Here is a 10,501-nt window from a genome sequence, read left to right as displayed (position 1 = left end):
GTCTCACATCCATAGTAATTGGGGTATCCATCCTCAGTTCTTGTGGATTTGAGTATGGGGGGCAGGTAATTTGCAATATTTAGGGCAACGGTGTTTAGCAAGGAGTAGGCTTGAGTTCTTGAGTATTTTTAATTAATTTTTAACTTAACTAAGAACACTCAGCAACTGGTTTCTTTGAAATTGACAGGGTATTTGGTGAATTCTGGTTTAAATACCTGGAACTGGGTTGAGATGGCTCTGAGCAGGGCGGATGGCGACTGCAATTGGTCGAAGGGCCTTTGTATAAGCTGCAAGGCTGACTAGGTTGTCTGCAGCGTCTTCGGAGTGAAATTGTACGTGGGTTGACGGCTTTGACATTTGCAGATGTCGTGCATTCGTACAGAGGCTTGCAGATGAAAATTCAGCGAAAACAAACAATTTGGGGCTTTTTGGCTTTTATACGCAAAAAGTTAGTTTGCGGGTATAGGGTGAACAGTGGTTAAGTTTTCACATAGCGGGAGGGCGGTAAACGGTTTATTTCGCACCGCTTTTGGGCGCTCAGTGGTCTTTGGGATGAGTCGCCAGATTCCATTCATCAAATGACACGTAGCATCGGGGCCTAGGGGGAAACCACTTTATCGGGTGGGTAAAGGATGGACGTTGGGTTGACCCAATATGGATGAGAGCCGTCGGATGAGGAGGGAGACGATCGCGCGGTGATTAGGAAGGGAAGCTGCACAAAGGCTAATGGGGGGCCCGGCGGGCACTTAATTACGGCGGTATTAGGGTTTAATGATGGCTTAAAGTGAGATTATTCCATCGGGGTAATTAACAGAGGATTAAAGAGGGTTTTATTAACTTGATTGCAGATCGATCAGTTGAAAGTTTTGGTCCGATTTTGGGTGAAAATCATAGTTTATAATTAAACTAGGGTGTAGGGTTAATTTATACATAGGAGTTAAATATATATGGGAAATTGGGTTTTTATTGGGATTTAATATAATAAAGTTAGTAATTAATATGAAAAATGAGCGGAAAAGGGAAAAACACTAAGCAAAATGTTTTTTTGTGAATTACATGCTTTTCACATATTTACATTAATACTTAGGGTAAAGCATTTTTGTGGGTTCTTGGTATGAAAAGTGTTTTATATGGGGGAAAAATTGCTTTTCCTAGGCAAAAGTGTTTTAACCTTAGGAAAAGTAAGATTATTAGGAAAATGAATGAAATGAAGGGGGGATGAACTTTTTATGAGGGGAATCTACTACTTGATATCCATAAGTCATGTTGGGTTGTGTTATATTCTTTCCACGACTCTGACATAGTTAACCGGGGGGTTAGAAGGGGGGCGGAGCCCCCCCTTCATTGCGCCGATTGCGTAGCAGTGGGAGGGTCACAGGGGGTTTGAGGGGTGTAGGTAACCCCACTCTATGGGGTCCGAGGCAATGCCCTGGAAAATTTTGGTTTTAGACCCTGTGTTAGGTTGGGCGGACCCACCTATGATTTTGTGCATGATTTTCGCACATGGTTTTGGACATGATGGTTTTTCGGTCCATGGTTTTGGACGCGATGGTTTTCGGTCCATGGTATTGGATGCTTCGACATGTATAAATATGTATTGTAACATTGAAAGGAACATAATTAAAAATCAAGCTGGTAGTCCTGGTTTTGGGATCTAGGGGAAAAGCTCTGTGTATATCTATTTTATGTGTTATGCTCTCGCATTATTTATTTTCTGTGTTTTAGAATTCATATGCAGGTAAGTTTTGTACAGGGTTAAAACCTACATTTGGTATCAGAGTTGTTTTGGCTTCAAGGGGACGCCTTTATGGCTGAGGGGTTTCGCTCGGGCCCGTGGTAGACCCTGTTCAGTGGGAGATCTGCGAGATCGATTCTAGTGGTAAAAGAAGATGGTGAGCAGTGGAAAGATAGAGTTCGAGAAATTTAATGGTCAAAGTTTTGAGTTGTGGAAACTCAAGATGGAGGATCTATTGGTGGATAAAGATCAGTGGATCGCGGTAGATCCGGATACTAAACCAACTGGAGTTTCCGATGAAGAATGGAAGAAGTTAGATCGAAAGGAAAAGAGCATAATACGATTGTGTGTCTCAGATTCAGTATTGATGAATGTATCAGGGAAAGCTACGGCTAAGGCTTTGTGGGACAAGTTAGGGACTTTGTACCAATCTAAGTCTCTAGTGAATAAATTGTTCCTGCGGAAAAAGCTGTATAACCTGAGGATGAAAGATGGAGACTCGGTGACAGAGCATCTGAATGCATTTAATACTATGGTAAGTCAGTTATTATCTGTTGATATTAAAATTTCAAATGAAGATAAGTGCATCAGTTTTTTGTTTTCTCTACCAGATTCATGGGATACTCTGGTTATTACAATAGGTAGCAATATGACTGCCCTGCATTTTGATGAAGTAGTCTCATCCTTGCTGACAGAGGAGATGAGGCGGAAAAATATGGAGATCCAGAATGGTGATGCCTTGTCTGTACGAGAACAGTCCTAGAACAGAAGAAAAAATAAGTCATCGAATGGGAGATCTAAATCTAGAGGGAGATCTAAATCTCCAGGAAAACATGTAAAGGTGGTGCGCTGGAAATGCGGAAAGGAAGGGCACTACAAAAGGGACTGTAAATCTAAAGCTCCTAATAAAGGAAAGGGATCTGATGATGCTCCTTCTGCACAGGCGAAAACCACCTCAGATGAAGGTGGGCATGTGTACTTGGCTTCTTCAAGTACACATGTAGATAATGAGGCCTGGTTGATTAACTCAAGTGCATCCTTTCACTTCACTCCCCATAGAGAGTGGTTCTGCGAGTATGAGAAATATGATGGTGATGATGTCTTCTTGGGGGATGACAAGAAGGCTAGAATCGTTGGTCGTGAAAAAGTAAAGTTGAAGTTGCAAGGTGGAAGGGTTAGAACACTTCCGGGTGTTCTGCATATTCCTGCATTAGCCAGAAATCTGATTTCTATAAGCAACCTGGATGATGCAAGTGTAAAAACAGTGTTCGAGAAGGATACCTGCAAAATGGTTCGGGGGGCACTGGTATTGATGTGGGGAGTTAGAATTAGAACTTTGTACAAGCTACAAGGTAGCACTGTTGTTGATGGGTGCAACAGTTCCATGGTTCCTGAAAGTGGAGTAGAAAATCTAGTGGTCTCTGGAGAGAAGACCAGGTTGTGGCATCAAAGGCTTGGACATATTGGAGAGAAGGGCCTTCGAATACTTCATGGTAAAGGTATGGTAGGAGGTATGAGTAATAGCTCTCTGGATTTTGATTTATGTGAAAATTGTTTATATGGGAAGCAGAATCGGGTGAGTTTCCCCTACGGTGGTAAGAGGGCAAAACAGATATTAGAGCTTGTGCACAGTGATGTGTTTGGACTTGTGAAGATTCCATCACTGGGTAAGTCTGTGTACTATGTATCATTTATAGATGACTTCTCAAGGAATACATGGATATATTTCCTTAAGAAGAAACCTGAAGTCTTTGACAGGTTTAAAGAATTTAAGGCTCTCGTGGAAAACCAGACAGAGAAGAAGATAAAGGTGTTGAGGACAGATAACGGTGGAGAGTTTTGCAGTGAGGAATTTGAAGAATTTTGTAAGTAGTGTGGTATAGCACGACAGAAGACTACTCCATATACACCTCAACAAAATGCAGTTGCAGAAAGAATGAACAAGACGTTGATGGAAAGGGAAAGAAGCATACTCAGTGGTGTCGGGTTAGGACAGGAATTTTGAGCAGAGGTGGTGGATACTGCATGTTACCTGGTCAACAGGTCACCTTCATCCACGTTGGAGGATAAGACTCCACAAGAGGTATGGACTACTAAGAAACCCTATGTTTCACATCTGAGGGTATTTGGATGTGATGCATATGCACATGTTCCAAAGAAAAAATGAAACAAGTTGGATAGTAAATCTGAAAAGTGCATCTTTATTGGGTATAAGGATGGTTTAAAGGGTCTATAAGCTTTGGAACCCAGTATCAAGGAAGCTTGTGTATAGCCGAGATGTGGCGTTCAGAGAGGTAAAAGATGTTATTAAACATGAAGTCCAACCAAAGGAACCTGAGAAGATAGAGTTTGAGCTTAAGGAGGAAGAATCGGAATCTACAACAGAGGAGGAATCAGAAGATGAAGAGCTAGAAACTCTAGGTGTGAGAAGATCAATTCAAGAAAGAAGGCAGCCAGAAAGGTATAGTCCATCTACTTTCTATTCAAAGTTTGCTTTATCTATTACTGACGATGATCCCAGAACTGTGAAGGAAGTAGTAGATTCAGAGGATGGCAAACTCTGGAAAGAGGCCATGGTTGATGAAATGGCATCTATGCACAAAAATGAGGCTTGGGATCTGGTGGAGTTGTTGGCTGGAAGGAAACCCATTGGCAGAAAATGGTTGTTCAAGAAGAAGACAAATGCAGAAGGAAAAGTGGAGAAATACAAAGCTCGATTTGTAGCAAAAGATTATTCCCAGGTGCCGAGAATTGATTTTGGTGATATTTTTTCTCCTGTTGCCAAGGTAACTTCTATTAGATTACTTTTATCTGTTGCTGTTGCTTTTGATTTTGAGGTAGAGCAGATGGATGTGAAGACAACATTTCTTCACGGGGATTTGGAAGAGGAGATCTACATGAAGCAACCTGAAGGCTTTGTGGTGAAGGGTAAGAAATAACTGGTATGCAAGTTAAAGAAGTCTCTGTATGGATTAAAAGAGTCACCAAGGATGTGGTATTAGAAATTTGATGCATTTATACTGGGACTTGGCTTTACCAGAAGCAAAGCAGATCACTGTGTGTATTTTAAATTAATTGGTGACCGTGTTATTTATCTGGTATTGTATGTGGATGATATGTTGCTGGTTGAAAATGACAAAGAAACTATCCATGATTTGAAGACCCATTTGTCCTCCAAATTCGACATGAAAGATCTTGGTGCTACAAACTATATTTTGGGCATGGAAATTAAAAGAGAACGGAAAAAGAGGAAGTTCTGGTTAAACCAGAGGAAGTATGTCGAGACAATATTGCAGAGGTTTAATATGCACGATAGTAAACCGGTGAAGGTTCCTATTCCTATAGGTGTGAGGTTATCTGTTGAACAATGTCCCAAGACACAAGAAGAGGAAGAGGAAATGTCCCGTGTTCCATATGCAAGTGTAGTCGGTAGCTTGATGTATGCAATGGTATGAACTAGACCACACATTGCACATGCAGTGGGAGTATTGAGCAGGTTTATGTCAAAACCAGGGAAGGAGCATTGGACAGCAGTGAAGCAGGTTTTCAGGTATTTGCGTGTCACTAGTGATTATGATTTGTGCTACCAAGGAAGACCAGCATTGGACAGATTGTTGGATATTTGTGGCTTTGTTGATGTTGACTGGGCTGGAGATCTGGATCAGAGAAGATCTACAAGTGGGTATGTGTTTAACCTATTTTGAGGTGCAGTCAGTTTGATGAGTAAGAAACAATATGTAGTGGCACTATCAACTACAAAGGCAGAATACATGGCAGCCATTCATGCAAGCAAGGAAGCAGTTTGGTTGCAGAGATTGTGTTCAAGTATGGGGATAGTACAGGGAGCTATAAGGATAGACTGTGACAGCCAAAGTGCAATTTTTTTGGCAAAGAATCCTGCATATCATTCAAAGACAAAGCACATTGATGTTCAATATCACTTTGTGAGGGATATGATAGAAGACAAAAAGGTGTTGCTGGTAAAGGTGGACACTTTGAAGAATACTACAGATGCATTGACAAAATATGTGAGCTCTGAGAAGTTCTCTTGGTGTAGAGAAACAATGGGTGTTGCAGGGCTGAATAAATGACTAAGCTCTCCTGTGCCCCCTCTGGAAAGAAAACAACAAGTAGAAGAATGTTGGATTGTGTTATATTCTTTCCAGAACTAGCTGATGTAGTTAACCGCCCCCCCTTCGTTGTGCCGATTGCGTAGTGGGGGGGTCACAGGGGGTTTGAGGGGTGCAAGTAACCCCACTCTATGGGGTTTGGGGCAATGCCCCTGAAAATTTTGGTTTTGGACACTGTTGAGGTATAAAAGGTGTCTTTTTAACTCTTATTTATCCTACATTAATTATCAATCCAGGTACAATTTTTTATTTCAAGAGTGTACTCTGTCTAAGGCGGAAATTTATTCCAAGAGTAATATTTTCCAGTTTGCAGTACAGTGCTTCAAATACAAGAGTAAACGGATGCTTGAAATAAAGTCTAATTGCAATTACAAGAAACTTGTCAGTTTAGTCAGAGACCCAGTTGAGATCAGATGATAGGCCAGTGCATGAATATCCATTAAGGATATCTCTTGCATGCAGAAGGAATTCATTCCTTGGAGATTGCATAGTTACTTTTGAGTTTGGTGAGTTGTGTGAGAGGTGAATTCACACAGGTGGTAGCCAGAGGACCTAGGAGAAACTGCGCAAGGAAATAAGAGGCTTGGAGGACTGAGGGAAGGCATATGTTGTGTCTATTTAGTCTATGAGCAGCATTGAGGGATTGTAATGAGAGCTGGATAGCTTTTGAGCTAAAGCTTTGTGTAATCCAGAGATATTTCCACTTGTATGATAACACAGATAACGAGGTTTTTAGCTAAGGCTTTCCCCAAAGTATTCTTCTGTGTTCATGTGTTATTGATTTCTCATTCTTTGTTATATGTGTTCTATTTGATCTTGCTCAAAATCGATTAAGCTTTCGCAAGTTTGTTTGTAGAAGTAGATCAAGTATTTTGCTTTAGTATATTGCATTATCAGGTGATCTACAATGGGAAATTCTACATGGTATTGAAGCAAAGGTGATCAAAGTGAAGAATAGTATACAAAGAAGGGAGAAGTTCGAAGTTTGAAGTTCCTAATTATGAAATCGAATTCTTATCACATCTCAAATTTCACCAATGGCGTTCAATGGTTTGAGACTCGAGTATGCCCTTGATGGAAACTCAAATTATATAGCCTGGAAGGATATCATGGAAGCAATATTAGAGGACAAAGGTTTGAAGGACTTCATTGATCAAGAAGTCCCCAAGCCAACAGCTGCTAATTCCCAAGAATTGGCGTAATGGAAGAAAGGTGTGGTTAGAGCGAGGAGGATTCTTCTGGAGGGAGTTCGAGACAACATTGTCTCAAGTCTCCATGGGAAGGAGACACCATTTTCATTGTGGAAAACATTAAAGGATCTATATCAGAATAGCAGCGATCAGAGGAAGCTGGCGCTGAAAGACAAGCTTCGAAAAATAAAGTGTGAAAAAGGCGACACGATATTTACATATCTGAACAAGCTCACCACCTACATGGATGAGCTTGGAAGTGTACGAATCATGATAGCCGATGATGACATGGTGAGTATTGCTCTCCTCGGTCTTCCTAAGAGCTGGCATAGCTACCAAGGCTCTATAAATGGAAGAGAGAAACTGCCAGATTAGGAACGACTATGGTCGGATCTAATGCAGGAGGAGATAAGGAGAAGCACCAAAGATGGATCTTCATCAAAGCAAGATGATGAAGAAAATCTAGCCTTAGCGAGTAAGGCGAGGAAAGGGAAGGGGAAGGTTTCCCATTCCAAATCGAGTTCTTCCCATGGTGGGAAGAAGATTGACAAATCGAAAGTGCGATGCTTTCATTGTCACGAGGTGGGCCATTATGCTACAAATTTCCCACAGAAGAAATCCAAGAAGGGACCCTCGAAGGTATCAGATGGTGAGGCACTGGCCTCATAGTTCGAATTAGATTTCACCCTCATCGCATGCATGGTTTCATCGATGGTGGGTTGTTTTTGGTACCTGGACAGTGGAGCATCATTCCACATGACTGGTGACAAGAGTCTTTTCAGTACCTTGGAGGAGAAGGACCTCTAGATGTGCATAGAGATGGGCGATGATGGAAAGTACCGTGTTTTAGGTGAAGGTACGGTTATGTTTCAGAGGGAGCATGGAGCTCCTCTCACCTTGACTTATGTAAAGTATGTGCCTGGTCTAAAGAAGAATCTTGTGTCCGTCGCTATGTTGGAAGACAAAGGCTATGATGTAGGCTTTTGTAAAGGAAAGGCATTCCTGAGGCATATCAGCATTGGACAGACCAAGAGGATTGGGATTCGGGTAAAGAATCTCTACAAGCTGGAGGTAGATGACTGTGTTGCATTGAGTTCCAAAGTAGAGTTGGTGCAGAGCCAAGATGTTGGTGAGCTATGGCATAGAATATTAGGCCACTTGCACCGTGGGGCCTTGAAGATAATGCAGTAGATTTCTACTAGACTTCCCAAGGGTAAACTAGAGCAAGTGGATACATGCAAAGGTTGTACCTTGGGTAAGTATGCAAAATCTTCCTTTCAAGATTGAGACAGTCGAGCTGGAGCAATCCTAGAGTGAGTTCATAAAGATGTGTGTGGACCATTCTCGACAGCCTCCACCGCTAAACAAAGGTACCATGTTATTTTTATTGATGATTTTTCTCATAGATGTTGGATCTACTTCATGCAGAAGAAGGATCAAACCTTCTCAAGGTTTAGTGAGTTGAAAGCCTTGGTTGAGAAAAAATCTGGAAAGAAAATAAGGGCCTTGTGAAGCGCCAATGGTGGACAGTATGTCTCCCAACAGTTTAAGGAATTCTATGTAGCATAAGGAATTAAACGGGAGTTGACAGCACCCCATAACCCATAGCAGGATGGAGTGGCCGAAAGGAAGAACAGATCGATTGTGGGAGCAGCTTGGGTGATGCTACATGAACAAAGCTTACCACTTCATTTGTGGGCTGAGGCATGCAATATAACAGTATACTTGTAGAATAGAAGCCCACATCGTATACTGGGAATGAAGACACCAGTAGAGGCCTTTTCTAGGAAGAGACCAGATGTGAGTCACTTCAGGATCTTTGTATCATTGGTTTAATTCCATGTGACCAAAGATTCTTGAAAGAAGCTAGATCCAACAGCTGAGTTGGGGATACTTGTGGGGTACAATGATACACCCCAAAACTATCGGGTATTCTTGCCTACCAGCCAGAGGACAGTGGTATGCATAGATATGAAGTTTGATGAGCAGAAATCCATGTGAGTATCCCTTGAGAGGGAGCTCAAGTTGCGTGCAGTGGAGGAAATTTTGGTTCCTAAGGAGGAGGAGCCTCACACTGATGCGGAGCAGCCGCATGCAGAGGATCCAGGTGTGGAGACATCCACTCATGCATAGTCTTCCAAATATGGGCGAAAACGCTCAAGGGAAGTTGACAGATTGATGCTAGATGTGAGAGAGAATGTGGGACATCCATCTTCTCAGCGCAGACAAAGGAGGTCACCCTAGCAGTACACTGGTTACATGGCCCTGGTTGAGGAGTGTGTAGAGACCGAACCTTCTTCATTCCAGGAAGCAGTACAACAACCAGTCTGGGTTGATGCTATGGTGGAGGAATATGACTCCATCATTCAGAATAGTGTTTGGGATGTTTTCCCAAGACCAGAGGACAAGTTAGTAGTGAGTTCCCGATGGCTTTACAAGGTAAAGCAAGAAGCTGATTACAGTGTTGAGAAACATAAGGAAAGGTTTGCTTCCTGTGGTTTCTCACAGGTCGAGGGGATCGACTATGATGAGACTTTTGCTCCTATAGCAAGGTACTCATCTATCAGATCGATGTTGGCACTATTAGCACAGATGGGTTGGAAGATCCATCAGATGGATGTGAAGATTGCGTTCCTCAATGGAAAGATTGAGGAAGAGGTGTACATAGAGCAGCTATAAGGTTTTGAGACCTTTGATCATGAGTCACATGTGTGCCGACTCAAGAGAGCTTCGTACAGGCTGAAGCAAGCACCTCATGCTTGGTACACCAGGATCGACAACTATTTCACTGGGTTGGGCTTCACCAAAAGTGAAGCAGATGCGAACCTTTACCACATCATGGTAGAAGGTAAGCCATTGATCATTGTTCTTTATGTTGATGATCTGATATTGACGGGTGATGATTAGTTGATCAAGTCTTGCAAGGATGACCTTGCAAGAGAGTTCGAGATGAAAGACAAGGGTCTTATGCAGTACTTTCTATGGATGGAAGTGTGGCAGAAGGATGGGGAAGTGTTTGTGTCTCAAGGCAAGTATGCCAATGAGATACTCAGGAGATTCCACATGGAGAAGTGCAAGCCCATGCAGACTCCTCTAGCAGGTAACTGGAGGAAGGAGGATGCTACTTCAGGTGAGGTAGTAACTACTGCTATTTATCAGCAGCTTGTGGGTTCATTGATGTATTTAGTGAACACACGACCAGATTTGTGCTCTGTGGTGAACCAGTTGAGTTAAGCTATGGTTCAGCCTACTAAGCTGTTTTGGAAGGCAGTGAAGCATGTGCTGAGATATCTGAGAGGCACATCTCAGTATGGATTATGGTACAGACAGACAGAGGGAGTGAAGCTTCAGGGCTTCACAGATGCAGATTGGGCAGGGAGTCCATCAGATCGGAAAAGCACTTTCGGAGGAATTTTCAACCTTGGCTCAACTACAGTTTCTTGGTA

This window comes from Pinus tabuliformis, chromosome 6, assembly GCF_031772625.1.
Source record: "Pinus tabuliformis cultivar Carrire ecotype Pingquan chromosome 6, CPIR1, whole genome shotgun sequence".
Taxonomy (NCBI): domain Eukaryota; kingdom Viridiplantae; phylum Streptophyta; class Pinopsida; order Pinales; family Pinaceae; genus Pinus; species Pinus tabuliformis.
This window is presented reverse-complemented; position numbering follows the sequence as displayed.